Raw genomic sequence first — 17,136 nt, forward strand, 5'->3', positions numbered from 1 at the left:
TATTTGCAAAAGGATTTCACCAAACTGCCTGGTTAAGGGTCAGAAGAGTCAGGGTAAGCAGCTTCAAAAATAGAAATCCCCTCCCAGGAACAGTGATCTCGACAAAAGACCCACAAAAGCTTCAAGGCTCTGTGTGTTTCTCCCAGGAGATGAACACAGGTTGGGGACCACTACTGCTGATTCCAGAGCTCTTTGAAAAGGTGCTGTGGAGCAAGGCTGATCACAGTGCAAGCAACAAAACTGTGCTAGATGATCTACTGACTTCATAGATCATAGAATCAGTCAGGGTTGGAAGGGATCACAAGGAGCAGCCAGTCCCAAGCCCCCTGCCATGCCCAGGGACACCCTACCCTAGAGCAGGCTGCACACAGCCTCAGCCAGCCTGGCCTTAAACACCTCCAGCCATGGGGCTTCAACCACCTCCCTGGGCAACCCATTCCAGCCTCTCACCACTCTCCTGCTCAACAACTTCTTTCTCACCTCCAGGCTGACTCTCCCCACCTCCAGTTTTGCTCCATTCCCCCCACTCCTGTCACTCCCTGACAGCCTCAAAAGTCCCTCCCCAGCTTTTTTATGTCCTCACCATTCTCATGCTCAACAACTTCCTCCTCATGGCCAGTCTGAGACTTCAAGTACCAGCTTCAAGTTGGTACAAGCACAGTCCAGCCTGTGTCTGAGTTCTGCTGCAATGGGGCACACTAAATGTCAACCCACTAAGGGTCAGCTTGTCATGGAGTTTCAGTGTTGGATGTTTGTTAGGTTTTTGTTAGTTTGGGCTTTTTTATCAGGTATATAACCACTACAAAGTGCACAGATATTTTTTCAGCCTGGAAAACAGGAGGCTCAGGAGAGGCTTTCCTCTTTCACTACAGCTACCTGAAATGAGGTTGTAGTGAGGTGGGAGTCCATCTCTTCTCCCATATAACAAGAGAATGGACTAAAGGAAATGGCCTCAAGTTGTGCCAGAGGAGGCTTAGATTTGTACATTCATAGAATGGTTTGGCTTGAAAGGAATCTTGAAGATCACCTAATTCCAACCCTCCTGCCATGGGCAGGGACACCTTCTATTAGCTCAGGTTGCTCAAGACCTCATCCAACCTGGCCTTGACCACCTCCAGGGAAGGGACATTCATAACCTCCCTGGGCAGCCTGCTCCAGTGGCTCACCACCCTCACTGCAAAGATACTTAAGGTGGATAATATTACAAGAAATGTCTTTGCTGAAAGGGTTGCTGAGCCCTGGGGCAGGCTGCCCAGGGCAGTGGTGAAGCCACCATATCTGGAAGGATTGAAAAGCCTTGCAGATGCCACTCTGAGTGACTTGGTTTAGAGGTGACCTGACAATGCCGGGTTACCAGATGGACTCGATGATCTTCAAGGGATCTACTACCTGAAGGGAGGTTGTAGCCAGGTAGGGGTTGGACTCTTCTCCCAGGCAACCAGCAATAGAACAAGGGGACACAGTATCAAGTTGTGCTGGGGGAAGTACAGGCTGGATGTTAGGAGGAAGTTCTTCCCAGAGAGAGTGATTGGCATTGGAATGGGCTGCCCAGGGAGGTGGTGGAGGCACTGTCCCTGGAGGTGTTCAAGCAAAGCCTGGAAAAGGCACTTAGTGCCATGGTCTGATTGATTGGATAGGGCTGGGTGCTAGGTTGGACTGGATGATCTTGGAGGTCTCTTCCAACCTGGTTGATTCTATGACTGGCTAGGGCTGGGTGCTAGGTTGGACTGGATGATCTTGGAGGTCTCTTCCAACCTGGTTGATTCTATGACTGGCTAGGGCTGGGGGATAGGTTGGACTGGATGATCTTGGAGGTCTCTTCCAACCAAAACTATTCTGTGATTTGCCCAATGGACAACTTAGATTTAAGGCCCTCTTGAAACTGCTGGGAAAACTCTCAGCACGTTCCTTGGCAGCAAGAGTTCACCTTCAATGCTTTGGAGAGAAAAGGTGTTTGAATTCCAGGTTGCTCACATCAGCAGCCAGCGTTCAGCAGCAGCCAGCTTGTGCTCTCTGGCACTTGATAATGAGGCAACTGTGCAAGTCAGGATGAATAGGCCTAACCATGTGTAAAGGCAGCATCAACCCAAGAAGAATTTGATCTGATGAAAAGCCAGGATTTAACTTGTACACTTAAAATGAAAGGAGCCTGTTTGAAGTCAGCATTCAATCAGCAAAAAAAAAGAACCCCTACCAGAAATAGGTCCTTTGTCATCCTAAAATTGTCATCCCAAGGAATATGGTTCACTTGCTACACCCAATCAGACTGCAGAAGTCAGCACAAATGGTCATTTAGCCATGTTTGCTCTCTTGCAGTTCACAACCAGTTTGGCAGCAAGGTTCCCAGGACTAACAGAGGGAAGGTCCAGGGGAGGCTGGTTCCCAGCACCCCAGGCCTGCCACGGGCACAGACTCCTTTCCAACAGGCAGAAGGGACAGCCCATCACCCACCAGGGTGCTGAGTGAATGGAGGGCTTTTTCACAGTATCATCAGGTTGGAAGAGACCTCACAGATCATCAAGTCCAACCCTTTAGCACAGAGCTCAAGGCCAGACCATGGCACCAAGTGCCACGTCCAGTCCTGCCTTGAACAGCTCCAGGGACGGCGACTCCACCACCTCCCCGGGCAGCCCATTCCAGTGTCCAATGACTCTCTCAGTGAAGAACTTTCTCCTCACCTCCAGCCTAAGTCCCAACCTCTAAGTGGTGTAAAAGCACCATACAGCTCAACAGTATGGCTTTGTAGCTTGATGCATAAAACCACAGCTGGGAGCAGAGAGGAGGCTGCTGCCCTTTTCTAGAGAAAGGTGACATTTTCACCCAGGGAACCCCAAGTGCTTTGCCATTTTGCATTTGTCCCAGCCTGTAAGATGTTTCTAGCCAAAAAGCTGACTCTTTTATTTGTGTTTTGGCTAGAAGTTAAACAGGATCAGATTCCTTGGAGGAAGGATCTACTCTTTGCCCTGGCAGACCTCCAACACACTGCAGGCATTAAACGAATCGAGACTTTGTGATTGAATCCATGGCCTGAGAAACACTGGAGGAAGTGGATGTCAGTGACTGGAAGGCAGCCCTGTGGAGAGGGACCTGGGGGTCCTGGTGGTTAGCAAGTTAACCATGGCACAGCAATGTGCCCTTGTGGCCAAGAAGGCCAATGGGATCCTGCAGTGTATTAGGAAGAGTGTGTCCAGCAGAACAAGGGAGGTTCTACTCCCCCTTTACTCTGCCCTGGTGAGACCTCATCTGGAATACTGTGTTCAGTTTTGGGCTCTCCAGTTTCAGAGGGACAGGGATCTGCTGGAGAGGGTCCAGCAGAGGGCTACGAGGAAGATGAGGGGTCTGGAGAGCATGGCTGATGAGGAAAGGCTGAGAGACCTGGGACTTCATTTAGTCTGGAGAAGAGAAGACTTAGAGGGGATTTGGTAAGTGTTTATGAATATCTGAGGGCTGGCCAGGAATGGGGACAGGCTCTGCTCACTGCTCCCTGGGACAGGACAAGCAGCAATGGGTGTAAGTTGCAGCAAAAGAGATTCTGCCTCAACAAAAGGGGGAACTTCTTGACTGTAAGGGTCACAGAGCCCTGGCACAGGCTGCCCAGAGAGGTTGTGGAGTCTCCTTCCGTGGAGCCTTTCAAGGCCTGTCTGGATGTGTTCCTGTGTGATCTGTGTTAGATTGGATTGTCCTGCTGTGGCAGGGGGGCTGGAGTGGATGATCTCCTTGGGTCCCTTCCAAGCCCTAACATCCTGTGAGCCTGTGACTGAACTCCTAGCAAAAAAAGTTTCTTCACTAGTCCAGCTTCTGTCAGTGGATTGTGGGTGACGTCCTGCAAATCCAAGGGCTGCTGAACCAAACCAAGAGCTGCAATGAGTTCACAGTGTAAGGACATGCTCCATGTCTCCCAATCCAAACTGCCTTCTGATTCTTGGACACAGAAGTATTAACATAAAGTGCATTTTTAAAATGTCTTTGCAGAGGCTTCTTGCTTGTGCAAACTTCACAGCAGAAAGAGGGGGGAGGAAGGAAAAGAAGGATGAAACCTAAAGGCACTTACTAGGAATCACTGCCAGTTCTCCTACATGGCATAACCATTGTAGGCTCTCTTTTTTACAAAGCAAGGCATGCCAAGAGCCAAAAGCACTTTTGCCTTTAATTAGAAAAAGCATATGCTGGCTTCAACACTCTAAAGATGGCCCCCAGAACAGCAGAGGAGGCAAGGGAAGTTCTAACCCCTAGCTTGCCAGAGCCAGGTGCAAAAGGAGGTTGCTTTTTAACAGCAGGCTGCAAAGTTAAACTATTCCACAGGGACTGAACAGCAAAGTTAAACTCTTCTGAGGCTGCAGGGTAAAACTGTGCACAACCTACACAGGGCAAGTGCCATAAAGGAAAGGTTCATCATCTGGGCTTGTGCAGCCTGAAGAGAAGACTCTGGGGGGACCTTAGACCTGCCTTTCAACACCTGAAGGAATCCTACAGGAAGGCTGCAGAGGGATTTTTCATGAGTGTCCAGAGACAGGACAAGGGGGAATGGTTTGAAGCTTAGGCTGCATCTGAGGAAGGAGCTCCCAAGTACAAGGGTGGCGAGACTCTGGAATAGGTTGCTCAGAGAGGTTATGGATGCCTCCTCCCTGGAGGTGCTCAAAGCCAGGTCAGGTGAGGCCCTGAGCAAGCAGGTCTGGTTGAGAGGCATCCTTGCCCATGGCAGGGAGGTTGGAAGAGATGATGTCTGAGGTCTCTTCCAGTCTAAATCAGTCTATGATTCCATGATCATCTCTATGTGAAATGTAACCAAGCACTTCAATGCCAAGCTACAGTGAAGAACCTCTTTAGTGAGGTCCCACTTCACCCTCTCAGCTTTAACTGAGAGGCAAGAACCTGACTCTGTAACAGCTGAGAGGCTCAGCTGCAGATGGAATGTTCTCACTGAAGAAAGAGCTCTGAATGAAGGAAACCCTTAAAGCCCACACTGATGGCTCCAGCTACACTTCTGAGATCCTTGCCCAGCAATCTGCAGAGTAAGAGCACTGCCATGTACAAAGCACTGCACACAACACACATCTCTAGAAGCTGCTGCTGTCTGCCCTGCAGATGGGCAGCATTAACAGGGGAAGAAGGGTACAGCAAAAAATAACCCAAACACCAAAACCCCACAGTGGGAACAAGCTGTCCTGCCAGCAGCATCTCCCACGTGGGAGAAACTCAAAGTAAGCCAAAACTTTGCTCTCATAAATATCCATCTAGCCAGCAACATTTGGAGACAGTGCCTGGCAAATCTTGGTCTTCATCTTGCAAAGAGTGCCTTACTTTATGATGTTTTAACTGAAATCATCTTATTAGAGTCATAGAATGCATTCAGTTCAAAGGTATCACTGAAGGTCATCTAGTTCAACCCCACTGCAGTCAGCAGGGACATCCCTAACTAGATCAGGTTGCTCTGAGCCTCATCAAGCCTGACCGGGAACATCTCCAGGGATGGGGCCTCCACCACTTCCTTGGACAACATCTTGCAGTGTTCCACCACCCTCACTGCAAAGAATTCCCTCCTAATGTCCACCTAAATCTACCCTGCCCTAGTTCAAAATCATTGCTGCTTTTCCTGTAGCTGCATGCCTTTGTCCCTCCCCAGCTGTCTTGTAGACCCATTCAGGTATTGGAAGGCTGCTATAAAGTCTCTCCAGAGCCTTCTCTTCTCCAGGCTGAACAATTCCCACTCTCTCAGATGACTAAGGGAAAGAAGCCCAGAAGATGTATTTTCCACACATGCTTATAAACATAGAATCAATCAGGTTGGAAGAGAGCTCCAAGAACATCCAGTCCAACTTAGCATCCAGCCCTGGCCAATCAACCAGACCATGGCATAAGTGCCTCAGCCAGGCTTTGCTTCAACACGTCCAGGGATGGCAACTCCACCTCCCTGGGCAGCCCATTCCAATGCCAATCACTCTCTCTGACAACAATTTCCTCCTAACACCCAGCCTAGACCTCCAGCACAGCTTGAGGCTGTGTCCCCTTCTTCTGTTGCTGCTTGCCTGGCAGCAGAGCCCAACCCCACCTGGCTACAGGTAGTTGTAGCCAGCAATGAGCTCTGCCCTGAGCCTCCTCTGCTGCAGGCTGCACACCCCCAGCTCCCTCAGCCTCTCCTCATAGGGTTTGTGTTCCAGGCCTCTCCCCAGCCTTGCTGCCCTTCTCTGGACACCTTCCAGCACCTCAACATCTCTCTTGACCTGAGGAGCCCAGAACTGGACACAGCACTCCAGGTGTGGCCTGACCAGTGGTGAGTACAGGGGAAGAGTAACCTCCCTTGTCCTGCTGGCCACACTGCTCCTGAGCCAGGTCAAAGCCATTTAAAGAAGGATAACCTGTGTTCCTAGCTATGCTTAAAGTCAAAAGCTGATTCACTTCCCCCTTGACTCTGCTCTCTACTTGAAACCACAAGGAAAAAGCAAGCAGATGGCTGCTGCCATGCTGTGACTGTTAGAACCTTTGCTTTAATTATTCCCCTGCACAAAAATTGTGTCTGCAACCACAGGACACAAGGTTCTGCCCTTAGGGGCTGCAGTAGCTCACACCAGTACATCTGTGAACAGAACCATTTGCTCTGAAGCTATTCTCCAGGTCCTGTGCTGACTGCAAGGAGTTAAGGAGTGTGCTGGTTTGAGCCTAGCTAGAATGTTTGGGTGAGAAGAACTAGATTACAGGCTGGGAAAGGAAAACAAGGCTGATGTCTACTTCACTCATAGGCTTGCTGAAAGGTATAAGGACAAGAATCCAAACATAGGTAAGAAGTTGCTTCTGCTCCTTCTGGGGGAACTGGCTGAGCTGCTTTTCCCTCTAGCCTCTCTGCTGTCTCTCTGATTAATCCACTTTGCTTCCTAACCCCCTGGCTGAACCTGCATTCTTCCTTGGGACTGGGGTAAGGTTGAGAGGGTTGGGAGAAGGTGGAAAGGCAGTTGGGAGCCCCTCCTGGGGGCTGAGGTTTCTGGGAGGGGAGTTGTGTTTCTGTATTGCCTTTTACCTTGTCTATTTCTGTCTATAACTGTATAGACTGTAACTATCTGCTTGTATATTGTGCCAGCTGTAAATATAAGCTTCATTCAAATTTCCAGAGCCAGCTGAGCCAAGACTGGGTGATTTCCAAAGTGGGGGGTGGGTAACACCCAAACCATCACAAGGGGGCAAAGAGAAGACTTGAAGGGATCTTGAAAAAGATCAGAATTTCTCTAGCACATGCATGCTGCTCTCTGCAAGCAGTTGGGTTTCCAGCTCTGTCTCCCACAGGTGGTTTGCTGGAATCAAGGAGCTACAGATCATAGACAGGTTTGAGTTGGAAGGGATTTTGAAGATCACCTAGTTCCAGGCCCCTGCCATGGGCAGGGACACCTTCCAGTACACCAGGCTGCTGAAAGCCCCATCCAAGCTGACCTGGGACATCCACAACTTCTTCCAGTCTCTTACCATCCTTGTGGTGTTGGATCTCTTCCTCTCTCCAAATTCAAATTTCTCCTCTTTCATCTAAAGCTACTACCCCTTGTGCTATCACTACAAGCCCTTGTAAAAAGCCTGTTTCTTATAGACTCCCCTTAGGTACTACTGGGAAGCTTCTACTAGGTCTCCCCAGAGTCTCTTCTCCAGACTCAATCCAAACTCTCTCAGCCTGTCCTCAAACCAGAAGTGCTCCACCCTTCTCATCATCTTCATGGCCTCCACTAGACTCTCATCTTGGGGGCATCAGAGCTGAACATAGTACTCAGATGGGACAGACCCATGCCTTATACTCAGAGAATCTTCTCCCAACAAAAATGCTTTATGATTATGCCAGAACAAAAACCTCATCTGGACAATGTAGTCAATGGAAAACTCCTGTGCATTACCCACAGCAAATCAGCCCCATCACACATGCAGGAAGAGATCATAGAATCAACCAGGTTGGAAGAGAGCTCCAAGCTCAGCCAGGCCAACCAAGCACTCAGCCCTGGCCAAGCAACCAGACCATGGCACTAAGTGCCTCATCCAGGCTTGGCTTCAACATCTCCAGCACAGCCACTCCACCACTTCCCTGGGCAGCCCATTCCAATGCCAATCACTCTCTCTGACAACAACTTCCTCCTAACATCCAGCCTAGACCTCCCCTGGTACAGCTTGAGACTGTGTCCCCTTCTTCTGTTGCTGCTTGCCTGGCAGCAGAGCCCAACCCCACCTGGCTACAGCCTCCCTGCAGGCAGCTGCAGACAGCAATGAGCTCTGCCCTGAGCCTCCACTTCTGCAGGCTGCACACCCCCAGCTCCTTCAGCCTCTCCTCACAGGGCTTGTGACCACAAAGACACAATTTGATTCCACATCACACTTCCCAGAAGTGAACAAAAAAATTGTAATTCTCAAATTAAACACAAAAATTGTTGTTTTTTTCCTTTTGCCTGAGTGCCCCAAGTGTCTCCAGAGCTGCTTTTGAACCACACTGAGAACCAAGTGCAAGAGCCAAAGCTCTGCAGTATTAGCTTGGGATTTAGAGCATCTGTGTGGTTGATTTTTCTCCCCATTAATTTAATTTGACAGAAAAGAGCAGGAAGGCTTCTGGCTCCCGTGTGGGCAAAGTGGATAAACAGCAGGAATTTTAAAGGGAAGCTGAAACTAAACAGAGGAGAAAGAAGCTGGTGCCCTGGCTAACAGCCTTTTCTGCTTCCTTCTCTCCCATCCCATTCACTGTGCCCTGCATGTTATAATGAGCCTATTTTCCTGCTTGCCACTTGCCTGTTTCAACCTATCTTTTGCATTTGATTTAGACTAATTAGGCTGGAAAAATAACACACAGTGATGGATCCCCTGTTGCAAGAGCAGAGGCAGTGCCCTACCACTGCCCAACCCCTGCCCCCCTCCTGAATTCCATCAAATTCAGACTTGAAAGCAGCAAATTCTTATCCTGCTGCTCCAGAAAAATCTGCAAGAGTGAGTAATTCCTTAATGGGGGAACATTTGTGTAGCTCTGTAGTCAGAACTGCAGGAATTTAGCATCACAACTACTCTTGCAGAGGAGACCTTAAAACCTCCTTTGTTTTTATTGCTTTCCTGACTATTTGTCAAGGCAGAGCAGAAGCACTGTGGCAGCAACACACGCAGCAGAGCATCTTACTCACTGTACCTACTCTTGGTTCAGAGAGTCATAGGATGGTTTAGATTGGAAGGGAACTTAAAGATCATCCAGTTCAAACCCCCCTGCCATAGGCAGGGACACCTCCCACTAGAACAGGTTGCTCAAGGCCTCATCCAACCTGGCATTGAACAGCTCCAGGGAGGTTGTGGAGCACAGAATCACCCAATGTGATCTTTGATCACATTGGGTGATTCTGTGCTCCACAACTTCCCTGGGCAAGCTGTGCCAGTGTCTCACCACCCTCAACCTGTGCCAGTGTCTTACCACCCTCAACCTGTGCCAGTGTCTCACCACCCTCAACCTGTGCCAGTGTCTCACCACCCTCATTGTCAACAGTTTCTTCCTACTCTCCAATCTAAATCTGCCCTCCTGCAGCTCAAAGCCATTGCCTCTCATTCTATCACTACAAGCCCTTGTATAAAGTCCCTTCCTGTGGTTACAACACGTTCAAGCAACAGCTGTAGACTCCAGCTGATTTACACCCTGTGAAGCAACAACAGGTTCAATCTGACCATGGACATTTCTGACCTCTTAGCAGCTTATCTGAGCACAAGTCTTTTTTTCTAAGCCTCAACACTGCTTTAACTCTTTAGAGATATCTGAGCCAAGCTGAAGAGCATCCAGACATGAAGGAGGTCTGATCTCAGCCCTGGTTTGGAAGCTCACTGCTTCCAAGTGGAAAAGGGATAAAGTTGCTTTCCCTGCTGACTGAAAGAGCAAGCAAGGAGTTGAATCTTAGACCAGTGCAAATGAAACCAGGCAAGTCAAACTTTCAGAGCTCTTGTAACAATAGATAACATTTAAATCTTACCCCTCCTCTCTTCAAGAAACAGAGAATCTTGGCTCAAGAGTAGAAAGTCTTGCAACCAGCTTCAGCATGGGAAAGAGCTTTAGCCATGACCTTCAGGATTCTGACAGAGCAGTTCAGTATGAAAGCTAAGCCCCCTGTGCCTGCCCCACCTCTTCCAGCACCTGCAGGTTTTAATTCAAGCAGAAATTGGCTGCTAATTCACCTTCTCACTTACACAAGCCCACCAAACCTCCGGCACAACCAACTCAACAACCCTGGATTGAGCTCAGGAGTAGTGAGACCAAGAGTGTGGCCAATCAGCTATAGAAGGAAGGCACTAATTAAGCACCAGCTGCTTCACAATTTCCTATAGTTTCATCAGCCACCCGCTCTGACAATATAAACAATCAACCAGAGACTGCTGTGGGAGATGGCAAACACTCTTCAACTAAAATAGGGCAGTGCTGCATGAGAAAGAGCCAATACAAACCTCCTCTTCCCAAGGGACTAACCACAGTGAGAGCCAAACAAGAGACATGCAGAGAGACCCAGTCTCTGCAGCTAGACTGTGGTCTCTGGTGGCTTTATGAGAAGGCAGGATCCAGAGGTTGTTAGAATCATAGAATGGATTGGGTTGGAAGGAACCTCAATGGTCATCTGGTCCAGCTCTGCTGCAGTGAGCAGGGACATCCTCTGCTAGATCAGGGTGCTCAGAGCCCTGTTGAGCCTGATCTTCAGTATCTCCTGGGATGGGGCCTCAGCTATCTCCCTGGGCAACCTGTTCCAGTGTTCCACCATCCTCATGGTGCAGAACTTGCTCCTAGCATCCAATCTAAACTGTTCATCAAGGGAGTTTGGTTTTATGTTACCAGCTGCAACAATAGCTGCTTGCTTGTTGCTCTGTTATTGAGCTACCAACTCTCATCATCTGACAGCAAATACCTTCCAGGTGAACACTTCCAGTTCCCTGCTCACTGCAAGAGGGTTGGAGATACATAGGAAAGACATGGATCTGGTGGAGTAGATCCAGAGGAGGGCCACAAAAATGATGAGAGGGTTGGAGCACCTCTGCTACAATGACAGGCTGAGGAGCTGGGGTTGTTCAGCCTGGAGAAGAGGAGGCTCTGGGGAGACCTTAGAGCAGCCTTTCGGTACCTGAAAGGGGCCTGCATGAAGGATGGAGAGAGACTGTTTACCAAGACCTGCAGGGACAGCAAAGCAGAGAAGAGCAGATTTAGGCTGCATGTTAGGAACAAGTTCTTTACTATGAGGGTGGTGGAACACTGGAACAGGTTGCCCAGGGAGGTGGTTGGGGACTCATCCCTGGAGATATTCAAGGTGAGGCTTGGCAGGGCTCTGGGCAGCCTGATCTAGTTGAGGATGTCCCTGCTGACTGCAGGGTGGGGTTGGACTGGATGACCTTTGGAGGTCTTTTCCAGCCCAGACCATCCTATGATTCTATAAGACAACCTTTGAGGGTCCTTTTCAGCCCAGTGCAATCCAGGAAGTCAACAGCAAAAGGCAAGCACTGTGTGGACTTCATGGACAGAGATGGGCAACCACTTTCATTAAAAGAAATACATTTTAAACCACAGAAATATATTTAGTTCAACCAAAAGACCAAACTTCTTCAGCTTCCCAGCTAAAAGAAGGCCACTCACATCCTCCTTGGTTCTTTTCTTAGGCAGTGAAAACTTTGATTTTAGATTAAACCCTCCACGAAATACCCAAAGTGACATTTTTGTTTCAGATCACAGCCTGATTTTTCACTCAGCTGCATTCACATGGAGGCACAGGCAGGTCCTTCACATCAGATAATGATGGAAACAAAAATCTCTGAGAAACAAAAACCACTGAGAGCTTAACACCAGGCTTAGGCTGCAAAACTGCCAGTTCATGTGCTGCCAGCAGCAGTTATCCTGCCCACAGCAATCCATGCAGCCAGGGAATGCTAACCTGTACTTGTCCAAAGCAGGGAAATCTGTCCCCTCAGGTTCCTATGTCACCCACACAAGGTATTTCCTGCTTGGAGGCTCTCTCACAGGCATCACCTAGTGGCTTCATACGAATTAAAAAGACAGTGAGGTTGGAGGGGAGGTTGCCTCTGGGATTGGGGTATTTTTTTTCCTGGTGCGGTAATTCCCTATGGGAAAGATCTACATAGAGACCTCACTGGCCATCCTTTAACAAGCAGCAACGTGGGATTGATGCACAAAACAACGATGGTGGAGTTCAGAGGATGGGGACTGCAAGCCCCTAGTGTGCACATGCAGCTCACACAGCAACCGTGTGCTGGGCTGCAGCAAGAGCAGTGTGGCCTGCAGGGCAAGGGAGGGGATTCTCCCCCTTTACTCTGCTCTCCTCAGACTCCACCTGGAGTACTGTGTGCAGATCTGGAGCCACCAACACAAACAGGACATAGAACTTTAGAATGAGTCCAGAGGAGACCATGAAGATGCTCAGAGGGCTGCAGCAGCTCTGCTATGAGGACAGGCTATGAGAGTTGGGGCTCTGCAGCCTGGAGAAGAGAAGGCTTCAAGAAGACCTTGGAGTGGCCTTCCAGTATCTGAAGGAGACTACAAGAGGGTGGGGAGGGACTATTGACAAGGTCTTGTAATGACAGGAGAAGGGGTAATGGGCTTAAACTGGCAGAGGGGAGATTTAAACTGGATGTTAGGAAGAAGTTGTTTGCAGTGAGGGTGGTGAGACACTGGCACAGGTTGCCCAGGGAGGTTGTGGCTGCTCCCTCCCTGGAGGTGTTCAAGACCAGGTTGGATGAGGCCTTGAGCAACCTGTTCTAGTGGGAGGTGTCCCTGCCCATGGCAGGGGGGTGGAACAGGATGATCCTTGAGGTCCCTTCCAACCTAAACCATTCTATGATTCTAAGCCACCCTCACATGAGCAACTCAGGGGCTGGTCTTTAGCTTTGTGCATGTGCCAGCAGTGCCAAATTCACATGTGTCCTGCTCTGTGGACATGGCTGTCACACAGGCTGCTCTGGGAGACAGCCCAGCACAGGCTAAGATCCAGCTAACCCACAGCAAGATCACCTCGGATCGGCAGTGAGAAGCTTCAGGTAAAACAGGTCACAAAACAGAGCCTCCAGAACAGTTTCAGTCTCTGCTTCAAGTATCTCTCCTTGTAAGGGATGTGAATATTATGCAGGGATGTGTTCTCACTTCCAATACAAACACTGCTTAGCAAAACAGCTAGAGACATCCAATTTCATTCCTGCACCAAGAACATTTGCACTGATGCAAACATGGGATGCACTTTAATTCAGCACTTCAGAAAAACAAAGCCAGTGGCCTTACTGCCTTCTGTCAGCCAAAGAGGATAACAAAGGGAATATCATTTATCAGCCTTTATTAGGAGGATTTGTGTAGGACACAACTGCAGGCTTCAGGCATTTGTGCTTTCAGAACATAACCTCCTGCAGAACATCAGTGCCCTCCCTTTGCTTCACTCTTCAACAGCTGCACTGCATCTCCCGTGCTCAAGAAAGGGATTTAAAACTAGAATCATAGAATCATTAAGGCTGGGAAAGACCTCTAAGATCATTAAGTCCAATCTTCAACCCAACACCACCCTTGCACACTAAATCATGGCCCAGAGTGCCATGTCCACACCTTTTCTGAACATCTCCAGGGATGGTGACTCCATCATCTCCATCAGCAGCTCTGCTGTGAGCACAGACTGAAAGAGTTGGGGCTGTGCAGGCTGGAGCAGAGGAGGCTCCCAGGTGACCTTCTTGGGGCCTTCCAGGATCTGAAGGGACTACAAAAAAGCTGGGGAGGGACTTTTGAGGCTCTCAGGGAGTGACAGGACTGGGGGGAATGGAGCAAAGCTGGAGGTGAACTACCAGTAAATTCCACCTTCTCAGTTCTGTACTGCCAGCAACAAAGAAGGGAAAAATAGCAGGTTAAGTGCAATATTGCAAAGTGAAGTGAAGGATTAAATGCTTCAGTAGGGAACAGTTTCCCTGGTATTTCTCACAGAGAAGATGCTAGAAGGCAGGAATGGACCAAAAGAAACTACAAGAAGAAAAGGCTATTGGCAGTATAAGTGATGCTGGAGATCAGAGAATCATAGAAACAAGCAGGTTGGAAGAGACCTCCAAGCTCAGCCCTATCCAATCAACCAGACCATGGCACTAAGTGCCTCATCCAGATGCACTACCCCAGAGCACAGGGGAAAGCAGAATGTTCAGGATTTCTGGAGGGTAGGTCCAGCTGCACATTTGCAATACCCAGGTGTCCAGGCATGAACTGATGCTAAGTCCAATGCCACTTGTAGCACAAGGCAGGAGAAAATATAACACCGTGGTCTTGCCTCACTCTTTTCAGATACCTTCTCACCTGCTCACAGAGGCTGGACACCACATGAGGCTTTCCTTATATTAAATATTCCTATCATTTCTGTACAAATCACAGAATCACAGAATGTCAAGGGCTGGAAGGGACCTCAAACATCATCTGGTCCAGCCCCCCTGCCAGAGCAGGGTCACCCAGAGCAGACCACACAGGAACACGTCCAGATGGTTCTTGAATATCTCCAGAGAGGGAGACTCCACAACAACCCTGGGCAGCCTGTGCCAGGCTTCTGGCACCCTCACAGGGCAAAAAATCTTCTTCAGGTTCATGTGGAACCTCCTATGCCTCAACTTCCACCCATTGCCCCTTGTGCTGTCACTGGCATCACCCAGCAGAGCCTGGCTCCAGCCTCCTGGCACTCATCCCTTACATCTTTATAAACATGAAAGAGGTCACCCCTTAGTTGTCTTCTCCTCCTCTCCCAGCAGCACAGCCCCAGCTCCCTCAGGCTCTCCTCACAAGGAAGATGCTCAACTTCCTTAATCATTGTTGTGGCTCTGTGCTGGACTCTCTCAAGCAGCTCCCTGTGCTTCTTGAGCTGGGGGGCCCAGAACTGGACACAGTACTCCAGATGAGGCCTCAGCAGGGCAGAGTAGAGGGGCAGGAGAACCCCTCTCGACCTACTAACCACAGCCCTTCTAATCCACCCCAGAATGGCATTGGCCTTCCTGGCACTTGGTAGTCACTTGAGGCAGGTTTAGAAGCTGAAGGAGTCTCTTGGTGTGAGTGCTTCACTGGAGAAAGGCTTCTTGGGTTTGTGCAATTAATCATACATATTCTTCTTGCACTGTCATTTATCTTCACCCAAAAAGGGTGAGAAGGATCCCTGCAGTTGGGCTGGGATCCAGCCACTGTGTGGCATCTGCCTTCTGAGCCCCCTGCTTGGACTGGAGAATGGAAATAGATTCCAGCTGCACCAGTGCAGCCCTTCTAATCCACCCCAGAATGGCATTGGCCTTCCTTGCCACAAGAGCACACTGCTGGCTCATGGCCATCCTTCCCTCCACCAGCACTCCCAAGTCTTTCTCCTCTTCACTGCTCTCCAGCAGGTCAGTCCCCAAACTCCTACAATTCCCAAACAGTTCCTGTAAAACTTCATGATTTAAGCCATCCATTCCCTTAGCTATTTTCAGATGTAAGGTTTCATGCAGCCCCCCACACTCAGCATCACAGTGGTCACACAAAGACAGAAGCAGCCTATTTTCCAAGGTGATTTGCCTTAAAAGGGCTTTGCCTTCACTCTCCATGGAACACAACATTTCAGCAAGTCAAGATTTTGACTTGTGACATTTCCAGCCAGCACAGGAGCTCTCTGCTGCTCCATGCATGACTGAGCTGAACAGAAAGCACCTTTCAGATGAACCAGTAATTTGCAGAGGGAATTTCAGCAGCCCTCATGAGATTAATTCAGGAGTCTTGGTGGCCAACAGGATGAGCAGCAATGTGCTCTTGTGGCCAAGAAGGACAGTGGTATGCTGGGGTGCATGAAGTGCTACAGACTGAAGGAGTTGGGGCTGTTCAGTCTGGAGAAGAGGAGGCTCCCAGGTGACCTTCTTGTGGCCTGACAGGATCTGAAGGAGGCCTACAAAAAAGCTAGAGAGAAACTTTTGGGGCTCTCAGGGAGTGCCAGGACTGGGGGGAAAGGAGCAAAGCTGGAAATGGGGAGAGTCAGAGTGGAGGTGAGGAAGAAGTTGTTGAGCAGGAGAGTGGTGAGAGGCTGGAATGGGTTGCCCAGGGAGGTGGTTGAGGCCCTATGGCTGGAGGTGTTTAAGGCCAGGCTGGCTGAGGCTGTAGGCAGCCTGCTCTAGGGTAGGGTGTCCCTGCCCATGGGACCATGGTAGTGATAGAGAGGACACAGGAGAGAGAGTGTGTGTGTATATATATATATATATGGTCCCTGTCCATAACAGAGGGGTTCAAACTAGATGATCCTTGTGGTCCCTTCCAACTCTGACTGATTCTGTGATTCTGAGTGTGGCCAGGAGGTCAAGGGAGGTTCTCCTTCTCCTCTACACTGGTGAGGTCTCCCCTGGAATACTGTGTCCAGTTCTGGGCTCCCCTGTTCCAGAAGAACAGAGAACCACTTGAGAGGATACAGGAAAGGGCTACAGAGATCATTAAGGGACTAGAACATCTCCCTTAGGAAAAAAGCCTGAGGGACTTGGGGCTTTTGAGCCTGGAGAAAAGAAGACTGAGGGGGGATCTTCTCAGTCCTAATCAATGCTTACAGTGTGGGTGTCAGGTAGCTGTCAGTGGTGCCCACCAACAGGACAGGAGGGAATGGGCACAAGCTTGAACACAGGAAGTTCCATCTAAACAGGAGAAGGAGCTTCTTTACATTGAGGGCAGAGCACTGAAACAGGCTGCTCTGCAGCCACTCACTGCCCAGCCTGGGTTTGTGCTTGGCACTGCCTCGACCCAGCTGCAGGACCTTGCACTTGGTCTTGTTGAACCTCATGAGGTTGGCTTGTGTCCACCTCTGCAGCCTGTCCAGGTCCCTCAGGATGGATCCCTGCCCTCCAGCCTAGCTGCTGCACCACACAGCTTGGTGTGGGCAGCAAACCTGCTGAGGCTGCACTCAGTGCCTCTGTCCATGGCACACACAAAGTTGTTGAACAAGACTGGTCCCAGGACTGGTCCCTGAGGGACTCCACTTGGCCATGGAGCCATCAACAGCCACACTTTGGGTGCAGCTATCAAGCCAGTTCTTTATCTATCTGGTGGTCCACCCATCAAACCCATGTGGCACCAGCTTGGAGACCAGGTGCAGGAGAGTGTCAAAGGCTTTGCTCAGGTGAGTGATGTCAGTTGCTCACCCCTCATCTATT

At 49.6% G+C, this 17,136-nt stretch overlaps 1 protein-coding gene across 4 annotated transcripts in view; it reads right to left on the reverse strand.

The window, feature by feature from the left end:
- The window catches only part of GALNT17 (polypeptide N-acetylgalactosaminyltransferase 17), a 402,097-nt gene that overhangs the window by 142,604 nt on the left and 242,357 nt on the right, over positions 1-17,136 (reverse strand). Inside the window, exon 1 of one of the 4 annotated variants that reach the window (XM_064166628.1) lies at positions 9,957-10,059. The exons of the other annotated variants lie outside the window; for them this stretch is intronic. The gene's annotated coding sequence lies outside the window, so the exon portion shown is untranslated. Of the gene's footprint in view, positions 1-9,956; positions 10,060-17,136 lie in introns of those variants that run through there. 4 annotated transcript variants of the gene reach the window in all.

This window comes from Pogoniulus pusillus, chromosome 27, assembly GCF_015220805.1.
Source record: "Pogoniulus pusillus isolate bPogPus1 chromosome 27, bPogPus1.pri, whole genome shotgun sequence".
NCBI classification, from domain to species: Eukaryota; Metazoa; Chordata; class Aves; order Piciformes; family Lybiidae; genus Pogoniulus; species Pogoniulus pusillus.